General features: G+C 38.7%; 1 pseudogene; it reads left to right on the plus strand.

The window, feature by feature from the left end:
- LOC138071111 (RPA-related protein RADX-like) overlaps window positions 1–14,812 on the plus strand; it is a 99,882-nt pseudogene extending 85,070 nt beyond the window's left edge.
- The last annotated feature ends 5,360 nt before the right edge of the window (window positions 14,813–20,172 follow it).

The following is a 20,172-nucleotide window of genomic DNA, read 5'->3' on the forward strand; positions in this document are numbered from 1 at the left end:
CAACCTTTAGTAAACCTCTGAAAGCCATCTGTTTATCTCTTGGATATCAAGAGATACAAACTCCAGTAACAATAGGTGTAATTTAAGGAGAATGTTAAGATAGTGTTTTGTAGACTTTTTAATCAGGATTTTTTGTTGAAAAATTTTGTATCATTCTTTTCCTTTTCTGAAAAATGGATTTAAATCATCACAAATTTTAAGTAAGTAATTGCATTAACTGTAACATCAAAGTAATGTAATATGCTGTAGTTACATGGAAATCATAAGCCTTTACTTATCTTGATTTTTTTTTCTTATTAAAGCAACCAAGCAGAGCAACATAATTCCTGCCCTCCTTGGCACTAGCCTGCACACTCAGGACCAATTATTTGTAGCCCTGAGGTATGCCTCCTTCTGTGTTGAAGGCTACTTGAACCATTAAAATCTGAGTAGAACTGGATTCCCTCACTCTTGGTTTCTTCACTGGCTGTATCCTTAGGATATCCTATTCCACTGACATGCTTCTCATTCTTGTATCCCAAATGGAGCCGCACACTGGATTGTATGGGTTACTGTTGCTACCCCTTAATTCTGTCCCTTATTCCATTGCATGATAAAAGTAATTTAATCCTTAAACCTTAAGTACCTACTATCAGATTTCATCAGTGTAAGACACACTTTTTTCCCCGTATGTTAACATCTTTTAAAATGGATATGGATCTTACAGTTGATGCCATGCCTTTGTTTAATTGGTAGTATTTTTTTCCTTAATGGTGTATAAAATAATGATCATCTTAAAAAACAATGATATTTTAGATTTCATAAAATATAGCATATACCAAGTACTATGCTAGGTGGTGGGATCCTACCCAACACATACACACACAAACACACAGACTTTCATTGGAAAAGGAATACATTGATAATGAAGAATTTGAGAGGAAGATATATGAATTGCATACAATATACTTTACAAAAGAGGAATATGAGCTTATTTGTTTGATTTTCTATTTCCCTCTAATTTTTAATATAATCCACATGTATTACCACACTTACCTAAGTAGTATGTTGTAAGTTACCTAAGTAACACATAAATTGTCACCATTGAAGTGCATTATACCTGTACATTGTGGGGAGGATATTTGTGTTCATCTCTTTTGCTATTGTGAATATGGATGAATTCATATTTGAATACAGTGCACAAATGTCCTAAAGTCTAGTTAGCTGAAAATTGTACATTGAAATGTGCACGTATACATTCTTTTACTCAATTTCACAAATATTTACTGAGCACCTAAGGCATGCTCAGTGCTGCTCTGGGGACTGAGGTTACATGAGTTAATGCAAACGATAACAGAGCCCTGTGGTGAAATGAGGTATGGCGATCAATGCTAGAAGAAAGGGGTTAGAGAGTGCTGTCATTGAAAATGGCTAAATTTTAAATGGAGTGGTCAGGGAGGTCTCCCTAAGAAAATAATATTTCACCAGACATCTAACGGAGGTGAAGGACCAAGCCGTGTGTTTATCTGGGGAAAGAGCATTCTATGTACAGGAACATCAAGTACAGAGGTCTTGGGCATATTTACTTATACATTTGCACTCTGATCTCTAGTTCAGCCAAACAACTCATGACAAATTCTACCAGTAATGTTGAAGCTAAACTCACAGTATTCTATAATTTAGAAAGCAACTCATAATAGTATCAATGACACAATGATAATAAAGCTATCTTCCTAAAAATCGAGGTTTCCAACTTGATATTTTCTCAGTTCTAAAGCACTCTTTCTCTTTTTTTACATTTGCAAGTTGGAATGCATCTTATGGTCAATGGGTACATTTAATGCAGTGTTTTCTTTTTATTAAAAACCCATCATGTAAGAAACGAATCGCCAGTCTATGTTCGATACAGGATACAGGATGCTTGGGGCTGGTGCACGGGGATCATCCAGAGAGATGATATGGGGTGGGAGGTGGGAGCGGGGTTCAGAATTGAGAACTCATATACACCCGTGGTGGATTCATGTCAATATATGGCAAAACCAATACAGTATTGTAAAGTAAAATAAAGTAAAAATACAAATTAAAAAAAATAAAAACCCATTATTAAATTGATGGTATGCCTTAGATTTGGTATTAGAATCAAGGAAATAGGATAGCAGTATGTGCACACTGACATGAGTTTTGCAGCATTGCTGAGTTATGAGGGAGTTATAATACTGAATTGGAATCCACAGTAAATTCTAGATGGTATGACTATTTTAGTTTATGAATACCAGATTTTAGTAATCCTTAAAAAGCTTTAAGTAGCCCTTAGTTATTTGTTAAGTTAAAGCTATGTAACTTAGTGTTGTTTACCCATAAAAAACAAAGAATGGACTTCCGTTTCTGGATCAGTTTACAGCTTAACTGGAAGGACTTGTTTACATATCATTGGCTCATGCTCTATACTTAAGAATTGCTATGGGATGAACAGGGCAGATACTGAAGTCATAGAATCTATAGGACTTGCTGACTAAATATCAGGGAAGAATGAAAGGGAAGAGTTAAGGGTAACTTCTAAGTTTCTGGTTTGAGTGTCTGGGTGGAATTCAGAGTTGTCAAGCTGTGCTCTGCATTTTTTTCCTTGATCCAGTCAAGATGGTTTCCTTACTCTGGCCTGTACTTTTGGCTTCTTCCTGCCCTACCTGAAATACCCTTCTCTCTGTTTATTTAAATACTACTCATGCTTGAATACCCAGCTGAAACCCTTGCCTGTCAGAAGTCTTTTTAATCCACCCTAGTTGACATTGACCCTCATAAAGAGACAACAGACATAGGTCAGGATGCATGGTGGTAGTTCCCCCAAGCTGCAACCTTTTCTAGCCCTAATGGTGAGTGACTGAAATTTTTCTTGTATGTTTGAGGACAAATGGAACCTTGGTACTTCCATCCCTGGCCTTGCTTGAGTCTTATATCCGTAAGTCCAAAATGGCAGTAAGAGAACCAGTAGTTATCTCTGAATTCTCCTGTCCTGTAATGGCGTCTGTCATAAATGATGATGAAAATTCTCTACATGTCTTCATTTTTGTGACTAGGCTGTTCTCTCGATATTAATATTTAAGCCATCCATCAATATTTAAAAGATTTGGGACTGTTATTTCCAACGATGATGCTAGATTGCTCTGAAGTGTCTCCTCTTTCAATCAGTATAATATATTTATAAGCATTTGCATGGCAAAGGGTTTAGTCCCTTAGTTTTGAAAGTTTTTTTTTTTACATTTATGAAGCTATCTGGCACACGTGAGGATCAGACCATCAGATCTGGCCTCATTAGCACCATGTTACTAACTACACTTTTAATAATGTGTGATTTTTCTGTAACAGGTCTGAACCATGAGAGAGCACTCAATGTAGCTTTCCTCCCCATGTATTCTCTACAAGATGCCCGAACATCTCAAGTAGACACATTATTAACCTGCATGCATTACAGCTGTGTGCATCCACAGGCATCAACTGGCAGTGAAATAATTAGAAGTTCAAGAGTACTTGCAGGTGAGACAATCTCAGGATCTTTGCAGTCAGAAAATAAAATTAATTAATAATGCAAATGGTCCCAACCTTAAGATGCTACTATATAAACAGTTCTAGCTTTAACATTTGATACAGTTTAAAGAGTTATTTGGTAAAAGTACCCAAAGATAAATGAGAATATATTTTAAAATAAAATTGGATAGATTAATGGTTTCTATTCCAGGCAGGCATTAAGAATGTCCTTTTACAATACATTTCTAAATGTAAGTATTCACTAAACTGAAGTGGTATGCATATAGAACAGTGCAGCTTTTACTCGTCTCTCCTTTTAATTCGGGCAAGACAGTTTGTCCTTTCACCTTATAATTCCCCGAAATCTCAGTGCCCCCATACTGTGTGCTTAGTCACTCAGTCATTACCGACTCTTTGTGGCCCCACGGACTTTGGCTGCCAGGCTCCTCTGTCCATGGATATTCTCCAGGCAAGAATACTGGAGTGAGTTGCCATGCCCTCCTCCAGGGGATCTTCCCAACCCAGGGATAGAACCCAGGTTTCCTGCATTGCAGGCAGATTCTTTACCATCTGAGCCACCAGGGAAGTCCAGGAATACTAGAGTGGGTAGCCTATCCCTTCTCCAAGGGATGTTCCTGACCTAGGAATTAAACTGGGATCCCCGCATTGCAGGTAGATTCTTTACCAGCTGAGCTACCAGGGAAGTCCCATACTATAGTACAGTACAATTGTTTTCTCTTATAAATAGTTATTCAAGTGCTATGCAATAAATTCCTTGAGGACTGCTAAGCATGTGTGTAATCCCAATAGTGAAACCCTTCAACCAACGAATTGTTTAGGCTGCTATATAACATCCTGAACTTTAAATCATTTTTATCTATGAGTAAAATGACATGTCCAATTATAATTATCCTATTCACTTTCTTCTGTCATTTCTATTTCCTAAGCATGTGGTAACGTTTCTAGCCATTTTCACTGAGCTTATATGAATATTCCCTTTAAAAAAGCACTAAAGAAACGCCTTATTATCTTGGGATTTTATGGTGGGTCTTTCTAAGCTGATGAAACTCTTGAGTGTATGTTGTTTTTAAACAAGTCTTAGGAGTTGTGCCTGATGATGAAGTAACTTTTGGCAGTAATGGTTACTGCAAACTGAACTTCCCTGGTGGCTCAGATGGTAAAGAAACTGCCTGCAATACAGGAGACCCAGGTTCAGTCCCTGGATTAGGAAGATCCCCTGGAGAAGGGCATGGCAACCCACTCTAGGATTCTTACCCAGAGAACTCCATGGACAGAGGAGCTTGGTGGGTTACAGTCCATGGGGTCACAAAGAGTTGGACACAACTGAGCAACTGACACCTCACTTCAAACTGAACTTAAGTATCCAATTTTGTAAGGGATAAGGTTCTTTATTTTTCCCACAGTCCATTTTAAAGATGATATATTAACTTGCAGTATTACTTCTTACGGGGCCTCCCGGGTGGCTCAGTGGTAAAGAATCCACCTGCCAATTCAGGAAACACAGGAGATGCGGGTTTAATCCCTGTGTCAGGAATATTCCCTGGAAGAGGAAATGGCAACCCACTCCAGTATTCTTGCCTGGGAAATCCCATGGACTGAGGAAGCTGGCAAGCTGCAGTCCATGGGGTTGCAAAAAGTCAAGAGCAGCTGAGCATGCCTACACATTACTTCTTACGTTTCAGCTCCTTAGACTGTCAGTAACCCCGGATTTGGTAATTAGGGCCCTAATCTGCACTTGAAATCTCTATGGAACTCTTGCTCTTGCTTCATTGCAGTATCCACTTCTGTCATGTTTCTTCTGCTGTCTGTGTATGCTATTAACAATATAAAAAAACAAAGACAAAATTCATAGTTACCCACTACTTGCTAGTGCCAACATTCTTCCAGCAGTCACTTAACATGATCATGTGAAAATACCTGGTACCATTCTGCTAGAGCAGTTAATATTTGGGACATGAAGGGCAAGAATCACTAGAAGAGAGAAGGGATATAATCAAAAGCAAGGTAATTCATTTCAAACATGGAATACCGTATTTTTCATGGCATAATGATAGTGTCCATTTAGCTCTCTGCAAAGCATTGTGCCTGGACATTTTACATAAGTTACAACTGTTCAAAAGCAGAGACATTACTTTGCCGACTAAGGTCCGTCTAGTCAAAGCTACGGTTTTTCCTGTGGTCGTGTATGGATGTGAGAGTTGGACTGTGAAGAAGGCTGAGCACCGAAGAATTGATGCTTTTGAACTGTGGTGTTGGAGAAGACTCTTGAGAGTCCCTTGGACTGCAAGGGGATCCAACCAGTCCATTCTGAAGGAGATCAGCCCTGGGATTTCTTTGGAAGGAATGATGCTAAAGCTGAAACTCCAGTACTTTGGCCACCTCATGCGAAGAGTTGACTCATTGGAAAAGACTCTGATGCTGGGAGGGATTGGGGGCAGGAGGAGAAGGGGATGACTGAGGATAAGATGGCTGGATGGCATCACTGAGTCGATGGACGTGAGTCTGAGTGAACTCCGAGAGTTGGTGATGGACAGGGAGGCCTGGCGTGCTGTTATTCATGGGGTCACAAAGAGTCAGACACGACTGAGCGACTGAACTGAACTGGACTGAATAACTAATCCTAACAAGAAGAGCCTTGCAAGGTAAACATTATTATCTCCTGTTGATAGATGATTAGACTGAAGATCAGAGAGATTCATCAGCATAGATAACAGCTAGGATTTGAGCACAGATCAATTTGGTTCCAAACATTTCCATTCCCTCCATAATTACAAATGGAAAGATACACAGATAAAAAGAACAGACTTTTGGACTCTGTGGGAGAAGGTGAGGATGGGATGATTTGAGAGAATAGCATTGAAACATGTATATTACCATATGTGAAACACATGGCCAGTCCCAGTTCAATGCAGGAAACAGGGCACTCAGAGCCGGTGCACTGGGACAACCCAGAGGGATGGGATGGGGAGGGAGGTGGGACCAGGGTTCAGGATGGGGGACGCATGTTCACCCATGGCTGATGCATGTCAATGTATGGCAAAAACCACCACAATATTGTAAAGTGATTAGCCTCCAATTAAAATAATTTAAAAAAAGAATATACAGAATAATGTAATGCAGTGGCTTACAGTATAACATTGGTATCATCTTTTCAACATTTTTATAAACTAGTTTTTTTTTATTATAAAAGCTATCCATGTTCATAATTTAAAAATTCAAATAATACCAAATGGTACAGGGTAAAACTGAAAGTTTCCCTCCCTGCCTTTGAAGGTTCATCCCTTTCTACCAGCCCACCCACTCTCTGGAGATAACCTGTATTTAAATCCTTTAAGAAATTATTTTTACATTTGACAGTATATTCTTTCTGTCTCACATACATGTGCACACACGCACACATACAGTCTGTTCCTCTCTCTCTTAGATACATACATGGAATTATACTAAACATGGTTTCATAACCAACTTTTATCTGTTAACAGTTGAATAGCTTTCATGCTAGTATCAATATAGAGAGAGCTACCTCTTTCATTTTAGTAGCTATAAGTACTCCACTGTGTAGCTATACTGGTATTTACTTAATTAGTCCTGTATTGATGGACATTTAGATTGTTTCCAAATGTTTTTTATACTGGCAAACAGTACTGCAGTGAGTATCTATATCTATCTGTGTGTGTGTGTGTATGTTGGTGGTGGTCAGTTGCTAAGTTGTGTCTGACCCTTTTGTGACCCCATGGACTGTAGACTGCCAGGCTCCTCTGTCCATGGGATTTCCCAGGGCAGAAGACTGGAGTGGGTTGCCATTTCCTCCTCCAGGGGATCTTCCCAGATTAGGGATTAAACTCACATCTTCTGTGTTGACAGGCAGATTCTTTACCATTGAGCCACCGGGGAAGCCCCATGTGTATGTATATATAATCTATAATTTTTGTTCATTTATATATCTGTAAAATGAATTTTTCAGTCCAGTTGCTTAGTCGTGTCCAAATCTTTGTGACCCCATGGACTGCAGCATGCCAGACCTCCCTGTCCATCAACAACTCCCAGAGTTTACTCAGACTCATGTCCATTGAGTTGGTGATGCCATCCAACCATCTCATCCTGTCGGCCCCTTCTCCTCCCGCCTTCAATCTTTCCCAGCATCAGGATCTTTTCCAATGATCAGTTCTTCCCATCAGGTGGCCACAGGATTGGAATTTCAGCATCGGTCATTCCAATGAATATTCAGGACTGATTTCCTTTAGGATGGACTGGTTGGATCTCCTTGCAGTCCAAGGACTCTCAAGAGTCTCCTCCAACAACACAGTTCAAAAGCATCAATTCTTCACCATTCAGCTTTCTTTATAGTCCAACTCTCACATCCATACATGACTACTGGAAAAACCATAGCTTTCACTAGACAGACCTTTGTTGGCAGAGTAATGTCTCTGCTTTTTAATATACTATCTAGGTTGATCATAACTTATCTCCCAAGGAGTAAGCATCTTTTAATTTCATGGCTGCAATCACCATCTGCACTGTTTTTGGAGCCCCCCAAAATAGTCTCTCACTGTTTCCACTGTTTCCCTATCTATTTGCCATGAAGTGATGGAACCAGATGCCATGATCTTAGTTTTCTGAATGTTGAGTTTTAAGCCGTCTTTTTCACTTTCCTCTTTCACTTTCATCAAGAGGCTCTTTAGTTGTTCTTCACTTTCTGCCATAAGGGTGGTGTCATCTGCATATCTGAGGTTATTAATTTTTCTCGGCAGTCTTGATTCTAGCTTGTGCTTCATTCAGCCCAGCATTTCTCATGATGTACCCTAGATATAAGTTAAATAAGCAGGGTGACAATATACAGCCTTGATGTATTCCTTTCCCTATTTCTTAGATGTCACCAAATTCAAACTTTTGGTGTAAGTGAAAAGTGAAAGTGTTAGTCACTCAGTCGTGTCTGACTTTTTGTGACCCATGGACTATAGCCATGAGGCTCCTCTATCCAAGGATTTCCCGGGCAAGAATACTAGAGTGGGTTGCCATCTCCTTGTCCAGGGGATCTTCCCAACCAGGGATCGAATATTTTTCTGTGAACTTTCTAGAACTTTCTATGCTAGTTTTTTTTTTCCATTTTTCTGAGTTCTTTTTAAAATTTATTTGTAAGCTCTTTCTGCATACTGTAGAAATTTAACCTTCATTGTGTGTTGCAAATACTTTTATCAGTTTGAAATTTATTCAGTGGGAGTCTTGATTTGTTAAGTAATTTTATTTTTATGTACTCAAATATATCAGTCTTTCATTTTTGTGGCTATCGATTTTATGTCAGACTCAAGAAGACATCACTCAGTGGAAGATTTTTTTTTAATTCAGTGTTTTTTTTCTGATACTTTTATATGTTTTTTTACTCACATATAATTTGTATTGTGGTAAAATATGCATAACATAAAATTACCACTTTAACCATTTTAAAGTGTACAATTCAGTGACACTAAGTACATTTACAATGTTGTGCAACCATCAATGTTAACCATTTTCAGAACATTTTCATCATCTGAAAACAGAAACACTATACCTGTTAAACAATAACTCCCCATTCCCCCCTCTCCTTAGCTCCTGATAACCTCTATTTTACTTTCTGTCCCCATGAATTTGCCCATTCTAGACATCTAAGTGAAGTAATGCAGTTTAGTCCTTTTCGGTCTGACTTACTAACTTGGTATAATATCCTCAAGGTCCATCCATGTTATAATATATATCAGAATTTCATTTCTTTTTACGTCTGAATAATCTTCTGGTGAATGTATGTGCCACATTTTTTTTAATTCATTCGCCTGTTGCTGGACATTTGGGTTGTTTCCATCTTTTGACCACTGTGAATAGTTCTGCTATGTAAATTGGTGTGCAAGTACCTGTTTAAGTTCCTGATTTCAGTTGTTTTAAGAATATCCCTAGGGTTGGAACTGCTGAGTCATATGGTAGTTCTCAGAGAAGGCAGTGGCATCCCACTCCAGTACTCTTGCCTGGAAAATCCCATGGATGGAGGAGCCTGGTGGGCTGCAGTCCATGGGGTCTCGAAGAGTCGGACACGACTAAGCGACTTCACTTTCACTTTTCACTTTCATGCATTGGAGAAGGAAATGGCAACCCACTCCAGTGTTCTTGCCTGGAGACGCCCAGGGACAGTGGAGCCTGGTAGGCTGACGTCTATGGGGTCGCACAGAGTCGGACACGACTGAAGCGACTTAGCAGCAGCAGCAGCAGCTTGGTAGTTCTATATTTAACTTTTTGAGAAACCAGCAAACCATTTTCCACAGCAGCTGTACCATTTTACATTCCCATAAGCAATCCATGAGGATCCCAATTTCTCCACATTCTCACCAACACATTATTTGGGGTTTTTTTTTGGGGGGGGGGGGCTCTGCTTTTGATTGTTTTTTTATAATAGCCATCCTACAGTGATATCTCGTTGTGGTTCTGATTTGCATTTCCCTAACTACAGATTATAGCATATTTTTATGAGCTCGTTGGCCATGTGTATATCTTCTTTGGAGAAATGTTGATTTAAGTCCTTTGCCCATTTTTGAATTGGATTGTTTGGGAGTGGTTGTTTTTTTTTTTTTTTTTTTTTTGCTTTTGTTAATATGGTTTCATTTTTATAGTTTAAAATTTTAATCCATTTGGAATTTATTTTAGTATAGAGAATGAGATGGGGGATCCAGCTTAATGTTTTTCCAAGGGATTAGCCATAGTTCCCAAATCATGTTGAATAATACTGATACGATATTGAAATTGCTATTATACTTTTAACTGTTAAGTACAAGAATATATGTATGTGTATACACACACACACATACACATCCCACCTCTTTGAAAGCAGTTTCCATTGATAAACATTTCAGAAGTGTAACATGGTATGAAAAGGTTTTAACACATGTAAGAAAATAATTCTGTTATCCTCTAGGTAATCCGAATTTCCAATATTATGTTCAGAGAAAGGAATGACACACTATATTACAAGATAGGTTAGACTGTGCTGCAGTACAAAGCAATTCCAAAGTCTCAGTGACTTAACACAGTAAAAGTTTGTTTCTTGCTCAAGTCAAGTCTGATGCAATCAGTTATTAGCTTTCTCCCCAGCAGTGATTCAGGAATGCAGCCTGCTTCCATCCTGCTGCAGCTCCAACAGGAACAAATGACTTCTAGGGTTGTCTAGGCGGAGGAAGAAAGGGATGAAAGAAACTGGCTTGTAATTGTGTTGGAGCAAAACTGCTACATTTCCACTCACATTTGCCAGAACTTATTTACATGATCTCAACCTAACTGGTGGATCAGTTAGATGGTAAAGAATTTGCCTGCAGTGCAGGAGACCCAGGTTTGATCCCTGGCTTTTGAAGATACCCTGAAGAAGGGAACGGCAACACATTCCAGTATTCTTGCTTGAGAAATTCCATAGACAGAGGAGCCTGGCAGGCTACAGCCTGTGGGGTTGCAAAGAGTTGGACACAACTGAGCGACTAACGCTAACCTAACTAAAGGGAGGCCAGGACTCTTTTGTCTCCCATGTGACCATGAATAGGAAATGGAGTGGTAAACACATAGCATTCCTTTGTCACACTCACCTTATGCATATATGATGTTCCTAAAAATATACAATTATTGTAATTCTAACAATTTAAAACAAGATGTAGAGAAGCTCATTTTATAGGTAAAATCTATAACCCTCTTAAAACAATTCCTTTGTAATATAAATGATAACATTGTAATTTAATAGCAGGGTATTTTTTAAAGCAGGGTATCTATTAGTTCTATTTACTTATTTACATGATAGCAAAAGTTGCATACAACAATAAGAGTGAAGTTTATAGTATGAATTGCTTGGATTACATAAAGCGCTTTTTATAGACAACTGTGTAAAGCACATTTTATCTATTTAAAACTTTTGAGACACTTTGTTTTACTGCCCATCAAAACACATTTATAAATAGAAAAGAATCAGTATGGTAACAAGAGAAGCAATATTACATTTAACGAAAACCTCCAAAAATTTGTAATTTAATACCAGTTTTTCTGAAGTAGAAAAGGATGGTTGCTGACATTTAATTGTTACGTCAGCTACCAAAGTGCTTTTTCATGCATTTAATCCTCCTATGATGTAGTTACTACATGAGCAGATTGAAGCACAGAGAGGTTGTCATTTACACAAGTAGGCAGAGTCACCTAAACAGAAGACTGACTTATACATCTTGTTGCAGGTACTGTGTAACTCAGTATTTATAAACCATATGGTAACAATTAGAATTATTAAGGTTTGGGTTTCTGTTGTTAGCATCAAATCTGAAGATCTTAAAATCTTTCCAAAGCACCTGGATTAAAGTCCATTCCAATCAAAGAAGGAGAAAACTGTATAGTACTAGCAAGTTTTTTGTTTTGTTTTGTTTTTTCATTTTGACTGTGCTGGGTCTTCATTGCTGCATGCGCTTTTCTTTAGCTGTGGAGTGGGGAAGGATGGCTAGCCTCTAGTTGCAGTGCACGGGCTTCTGTTCTGGTGGCTTCTCTTGTTTTAGAGCATGAGCTCTAGGGCACAAGGCCTTCAGTAGTTGCTGCACATGGGGTCAGCAGTTATGGCTCCCAGGCTCTAGAGCACAGGCTCAGTAGTTGTTGCGCACAGGCTTAGTAGCTCTGCAGCATGTGGGATCCTCCCGAATCAGGGCTCAAAGCCAGGTCTCTTGCATTGGCAAGTGGATTCGTTACCACTGAGCCACCAGGGAAGACCTAGTGCTTTTATTATATCCATTGTGTGTTAGGGAACTTGCACAGTTTTAAATAATTCATCAGGGGCTTCCCTGGTGGCTGAGTGGTAGAGAGTCCACCTGCCAGTGTGGGAGATGTGGGTTTGATCCCTGGTCCAGAATGTTTCCACATACCTCAGAGCACCTGAGCCCATGCAGCGCAACTGCTGAGCCCATATGCCACAGCTGCTCAGGCCCACGTGCCTAGACCCTGTGCCCCACAACAAGAGAAGCCGCCACAGGGAGATGCCTGTGCACTGCAGCTAGCCCCCACTCTGTGCAACTTAAAAACAAAGCCCATGCAGGAACAAACACCCAGCAGAGACAAAAATAAATAAAATTATTAAGGATTAAAAAAACATCCGATTTTGTGGCAGATGTGGCTTTCGTGTGACGCTGATGAAATCTAAGCTTGAGGAGTTCTCACTTGCATAAATCCCTTCCGAGGCCCTTCTGGGGTTTTCTTGGAGGTATTTTTCTTTCTGTTTCATAAAGAGGGCCCCCAAATACTGTACCTTTTCAGGCCCCATAAAATGTAGACGCACTGCTAGCCTTTTAGCATAACTTTTTTGAGAAGTAGCACAAAAGGTTCAGAGCCCATACTTTGATGCCAGACTGTCCAGTTTAGAATCACCCTTGACTTTGGTTATTTTACTTAACCTCTAAATGTTTTAATCTTCTCATATTTAAAAGGAAATCTTTGTCATGTGCAGTCACAGAATCTGTGATACAGTAGTTTAGTAGTGGTCAGGTAGTGTTCTGAAAGAGATTCCTTAAATCCCATTTTACCCAAGAAAAGGAAGAAAAGAAAAACAGTACTCCCTCATGTTTTGCAGATTGTGGTACCCCTTTGGTGCTTTGTGGTTATTTAGTCACTCAGTTGTGTCCAATTCTTTGCGACCCCATGGACTGTAGCCTGCCAGGCTCCTCTGTCCATGGGATTCTCCAGGCAAGAATACTGAAGTGGTTTACCAGGCTGTCCTCCAGGGGTCTTCCCCACGCAGGAATTGAACCCACAATTTCTACATTGACAGGTGGATTCTTTACTACTGAGCCACCAGGGAAGCCCCTTCAGTACTTAGCCAGTTGTTTGTGATCCTGTCTTAGCCCTCACTTCTGCTCTGCAGAGACTGATGGTTAGCCAGAGGTGAACAATGAGTGTCTTCTCAGGCCTTTTCTGAACATGCATCCAGCACTGGGCATATACGTGGCTACTTTGATTCCTTAAAATACACAGGAAGTCTTAAAAGCCAATAATACTCCCCCCACATCTCTTCTCCCAGCTCCTTTCTCTCCAGGCTTTTTGGTCTTATCTATTGCTTGTCCCAACTTTATCCCCTGCTCTATCTGCTCTGATTGATCAGTGCTTTTGCCTTAATATCAGTTCATTTCAGTTCAGTTCAGTCGCTCAGTCGTGTCCGACTCTTTGCGACCCCATGAATCGCAGCACACCAGGCCTCCCTTAATATGCTTTCGGCAAAAGCCACTGGGAAAGCTACCCTAGTCGTGGGGGTGCTCCAAATTTGGTAAAACAAAAGCAGTTTCTTGCATCTGACTTTGAGGGAGCTGCCTAAGACATCAAAAGTACACAACCACATCTTTGAGAAAAAGGTCAGCATTGCTCCCTCTGATGCTACCAACCTGTACCAGGAGGGCAAGCTGCCATCTTCATGACTGTTGCTGATTTGGGGAGTAGGTGGGCAGTTCAAAACAAGCACACTCTTACCACAGTGCAGCAGAATCTCTATTCATTAATCTTTCACCAGGTTGTTGTTTTGTTCTAAATTCAAGAGTTCTGCAAAAGCTGATCTGAGCTTTTTGCCAGCTTCTAAGTTGCTTTAGTGGAGGGAGAGAGCCCTGAAATTCTGTACTCTGCCATTTTCATCAATGTCTCACCCAATCCCCTCTTGATAAAGGTGCTTAAGAATATCCAAAGCTAAGTTAGTTAATAAAGCTACTTCAAAGGAAATATACTTTAAAAGCAGCTTCAATTATTATTCTTACTTTGCTTTATGTCTTAGAAGTTTTATAAATAATTGATAATTGAATTTCAAAATAGAAAAATTTATTCTTTGTATTTCCTTGAGGAGTACTAGGAAACTGTTTACTTGGCACCTAAATGACCTTGAAAATATGTAGATTTATTTAGTTAATTAATTAATTATGGGGAGTACCAGCTTGTATCTTGACATTTTTTATAGCATTTGTTTGATGTATTCACTGTTATCTGCAGAAATTACTGTGACATAACTCGATTGAGGTGTGTGATGAATTGGAGGGAAGAGGGAGAAAACCAGAGACACTGCTAATTATAAGAAAAATCAGCTTTTGTGATACTTAATCTGAGTAAATATTTATCTGTTTTATAATACTTTCCATCTGCTTTACTTTTAGGTGATATTATCAAAGCAGTATCTAAAATGGATAGAGAACATGTCATCTGTGTCTTGGGTATCTGCAGTTTGGGGAACAATAAAGCAGAAGTCTACTTGCACAAAATTTACAAACCAAATATAGCTTCTTAAAAATTGGCAAATGAAATGACTAAAGGTTATAAATAAAGCATTGCTTTAAAGATATTCTGTTATTTTGTTGTGATTTCAATAACCGTTTTTCAGCAAGAATATTACATAAATTCTAAAGTGGTTTTCTGTTCATCTTGTGTTTGGAGCTAACACACTTCATTTTAAATTCATTACTTGAAAAGGTCATCAAGCCCCAGAGGGATGGTACAGGGAGGGAGGAAGGAGGGGGGTTCAGGATGGGGAACACGTGTATACCTGTGGTGGATTCATGTTGATGTATTGCAAAACCAATACAATATTGTAAAGTAATTAACCTCCAATTAAAATAAATAAATTTATCTTAAAAAAAGAAAATTCATGTTACTTGTTTCTATATGAATATTATCTTGACTTAGAATTTGTGTTCACTGTTCTATTTGTGAAAGTGTCCATCGTGACTGACTTTGCCACCCCCGGAAACTGTAGCCCACTGACTACTCTGTCCATAGGGTTCTCCAGGGAAGATACTGGAGTGAGTCGCCATTCCCTTCCCTATGATCATCTTCCCTACTGGGGATGGAACCAGGTCTCCTGCATTAGCAAGCAGATTTGTTTGTTTGTTTGTTTGTTTGTTTGTTTTTACCATCTGAGCCACCAGGGGTGGCTATCTGTGTAGCCATTTTATTCTACTGCCTCAGCATTAAGGCATCCCAACTTACAAGAGTAACTTTTCATGCACATTTAGCATCCTTGCATTTTTAATTGGGTTATGATGGAATTCTCCCATCCCAGTTCTAACCAGAAGAAGTTTGTGGTCATAAGCTAACCATACTCTGACTGTGCTTAGCTTCTGAGATTGGACAACATCAGGCACAGACAGGTGGTATGGCCATAGACTACAGTGGAAAATTCTAAATTGCTAATTTGAGGATTACATTCCCCTAAAGTGGTGAACCTGCATTTTTTATAACTGAGGTAGTTTCTGTCATTTTCAAAAGCACATGTGGATTGTTATATTTCAGTTGCCTTGGCCTTTAGTTTGGTCAGCTGTACAACGAGCATACTGAATTCAGTTGTCGTAAGGTTTTCCACTCTATTGTGACTTCGTACCCTTTGAATATCTAAATGTTTTGACCAGTGTGTGGTCTTTTGCTCTTAAAATTGTGTTTAAAGTTAATTAAAGTAGTGAATCCTCCTCATATTAAAATTTTGAATGTATTATTAAGTCAAAACTTGTCTCTTTCTGAATGTATTTGATGTCTTTCTTCCATATTTTTGACCTATAATAGACCTACATGTACTTGCTAAATGAGCCAGTATGATTCTTCCATATGGGTTGAAAACTGTTGTTTATCAAATAGAATCTGGGTTTTCATATTAAGCTATTAGAAACTTAAATAGGCAGTTCAGTTTTAGTGCCACATAAATGCTGGAGAAGCGAAAAGTTAATACTTAAGTAACTGTTGACTGAAAAGCCCTCAGGCTGAGATTGCAAAATTACACGCTTTAGCAGGTGTGATTTCTGTTCTCATATTGAATGAGAAATAGGAAATATTTTTAAGATTCAAGATCTTTAAAAACAATTTTCATGGCAATTTATTTTATAGTAATGTTTCTGTCCAAATTTGGAGTTTTAACATCTGTGTCTACATTTCCAGTTACAGAAAAATTGAATAGGTACTGTGGTGATTTCCTAAGGAAAATAGCAAACTATCACATCAGAAGACCTTATCTTCAAGTGACAGTAAGTCCTGATTCTTCCCAAATCAACACAAATAAACTACTATGGTATCACTTTTATATTAACTGGTTTGTAAATTATAAAATATTACATAGTCTACCACAAGACCACAATCTTTCACTGAACTTTCTAATTTTAGATGGTACATGAGATCTATACATTTAAATCCTTTGGTAAGGATTTATTAAGAACCTGAGCACCTTTATGTTCTGTCACTTTTATTTCTTTGTTGGACTTATCCTGCATTAATTTTATTCACATTAAGACTAGGTCTTTAAAGAAATTTGAAACCCTTATTTTGTGAGACTGGTAGCATTTGATGTTACTAAATCTAGCTAGGTACCCTCTGCCAATATGGACTATCCATGCTGTGTCCTTGCTCAGTTGCTCAGTTTTGTCTGACTCTTTCGACCCCATGGACTGTAGTCCATCAGGCTCCTTTGTCTGAGATTTTCAGGCAAGAATACTGGAGTGGGTTGCCATTTCCTTCTCTAAGGGATCTTCCCAACCCAGGATTCGAACCTGCGTCTCCTGCATTGGCAGGCAGATTCTTTACCACTGAGCCACCTGAGAAGCCCCTTCAGAGCTCTAGGAAGCCAGTAAATGGTTTGTAGCCACTGATATGCTTTGATTGGATTCATAATGTTTTAGAGTGGTCACTGTCTCCTGGAAAGAGAGTGGAATATAAGGAGGTTAGCAGAGACTGCTAGCTGTATCCTAATACCGATTCTTCTCATAGAGTAACAGTTCTCTCCATTTGTAGCTAAGCAGATAGCTACCTAGAATAAAGAATACTATTCCTTCCTTCCTTTGTGGCTGAATATAGCCTTGTGACTCTTTTATTTGGCTTGGGCTAATATTGAAGTTAACTTGTTTTAAGTGGTGCTGGGAAAAGTGGTCAACCACTTGTAAAAGAATGAAACTAGAACACTTTCTAACACCATATACAAAAATAAAGTCAAAATGGATTAAAGATCTAAATGTAAGACCAGAAACTATAAAACTCCTAGAGGAGAACATAGGCAAAACACTCTCCGACATAAATCACAGCAGGAACTTCTATGACCCACCTCCCAGAATATTGGAAACAAAAGCAAAAATAAACAAGTGGGACCTAATTAAAGTTAAAAGCTTCTGCACAACAAAGGAAACTATAAGCAAGGTGAAAAGACAGCCTTCAGAATGGGAGAAAATAGCAAATGAAGCAACTGACAACTAATCTCAGAAATACACAAGCAACTCTTGCAGCTCAATTCCAGAAAAATAAATGACCGAATCAAAAAATGGGCCAAAGAACTAAACACATTTCTCCAAAGAAGACATACAGATGGCTAACAAACATGAAAAGATGCTCAACATCACTCATCAGAGAAATGCAAATCAAAACCACAATGAGGTACCATTTCACGCCAGTCAGAATGGCTGCTATCCAAACGTCTACAAGCAATAAATACTGGAGAGGGTGTGGAGAACCCTCTTACACTGTTGGTGGGAATGCAAACTAGTACAGCCACTATGGAGAACAGTGTGGAGATTCCTTAAAAAGCTGGAAATAGAACTGCCTTATGACCCAGCAATCCCACTGCTGGGCTTACACACTGAGGAAACCAGAATTGAAAGAGACACGTTGTACCCCAATGTTCATCGCAGCACTGTTTATAATAGCCAGGACATGGGAGCAACCTAGATGTCCATCAGCAGATGAATGGATAAGAAAGCAGTGGTACATATACACAATGGAGTATTACTCAGCCATTAAAAAGAATACATTTGAATCAGTTCTAATGAGGTGGATGAAACTGGAGCCTATTATACAGAGTGAAGTAAGCCAGAAAGAAAAACACCAATACAGTATACTAACGCATATATATAGAATCTAGAAAGATGGTAACGATAACCCTGTATGCCAGACAGCAAAAAAGACACATGTATAGAACAGTCTTTTGGACTCGGAGAGGGAGAGGGTGGGATGATTTGGGAAAATGGCATTGAAACATGTATAATATCATATATGAAATGAATCGCCAGTCCAGGTTCAATGCATGATACAGGATGCTTGGGGCTGGTGCACTGGGATGACCCAGAGGGATGGTACGGGGAGGGAGGAGGGAGGGGGATTCAGGATTGGGAAAATGTGTATACCTGTGGCAGATTCATATTGATGTATGGCAAAACCAATACAATATTGTAAAGTAATTAGCCTCCAATTAAAATAAATTTAAAAATAAAAATAAAGTTAACTTAGTTGTTTTGAACATACACCAAGTTAGTCACCCAGCCCAGAATTGGAAGTTTGCTATGAATAATCAAGGAGTATCTGTATTAGATACCATTCCTGTATCTAGTAAGCCCTGTACTTCATCTATAAATGATAGGTTTGACATAGCTCTTATTCAATCATATGGAAAAATCAAATTTTTCTTGCTTAAGGGAAGTAATTCCCTTCTGTATGCCTTTATTAATATTACATACCTTTGCTAAGATTCTTGATATGTATTAAGGTACTTAGTAAAGGTACAAGCAATAGGAAAAGTCCAATAGTATCAAATGTTTGAAACACAACAGTGGTTCTCAAACTTGGCTTCATATTGGTATCATCTGGGGAGTTTCAAAAATGACTATGCCAGTGTGTCACCCTCACTCCAAGTTTCTGATCTGGGTGTAGCCTGGACATCAAGATAGGTAACAGCTCCCCAGGTGATTCTAATGTGCATGCAAGTTTGTACACCACTAAAGTTATATACCACTAAATAGGTATATAGTCCCATTTCAAGCTCTTGGTAGTTTTATTAGAGCTCAAGCTTTACCCAGTACATGGAACTTAACCTCCTATCTAAGTGCTGTAGTTTCATTTACACTCGATGCAGCCTTCATCTTGAATTGTTCTGATAAGAAGGAAAAATTAAAACCTCATAGTTTTGAAACAACTTTCATTTTTGTAAGAGTTCTAGCATGTCAGATCCAGAAAAGACTTGATAGGTCAATTCTAATCCAACCTCTTTCCCAGCGTTTCTCATGATGTACTCTGCATATAAGTTAAATAAGCAGGGTGACAATATACAGCCTTGGTGTACTCCTTTTCCTATTTGTAACCAGTCTCTTGTTCCATGTCCAGTTCTAACTGTTGCTTCCTGACCTGCATACAGATTTCTCAAGAGGCAGGTCAGGTGGTCTGGTATTCCCTTCTCTTTCAGAATTTTCCAGTTTATTGTGATTCACACAGTCAAAGGCTTTGGCATAGTCAATAAAGCAGAAATAGATGTTTTTCATTACCTCCAATTAAAAATAAAATATTTTAAAGTTCTTAAATTGAGTACATGAGAATTACCTGGAGAGCTATTTAAAATGTGGATTCCTAGATATTTCCCTCTGATTTTGATTCAGGATGACTGGTAGTAGGACCCAGGAATCTTCACTTTTGATAAATTTCCAAATGTTTCTACTGTAGGTGCTCACAGAGAAAATCTTAAAAACACTGAATAAATACTAGACTACTCATCCCCCAGCAAATTACCTTGAGTCAACCAGAAAATTGCACTGATGGGTATTTATTGTTCTAGGACTAATTTCACTTAACTGCAAAATTTTAAAAACAATTTAAAATTATCTTTGTAAGGTGTGACTCTGAAAGCTAAACAAG

The sequence above is a fragment of the Capricornis sumatraensis genome, chromosome X (genome assembly GCF_032405125.1).
Source record: "Capricornis sumatraensis isolate serow.1 chromosome X, serow.2, whole genome shotgun sequence".
Lineage (NCBI taxonomy): Eukaryota > Metazoa > Chordata > Mammalia > Artiodactyla > Bovidae > Capricornis > Capricornis sumatraensis.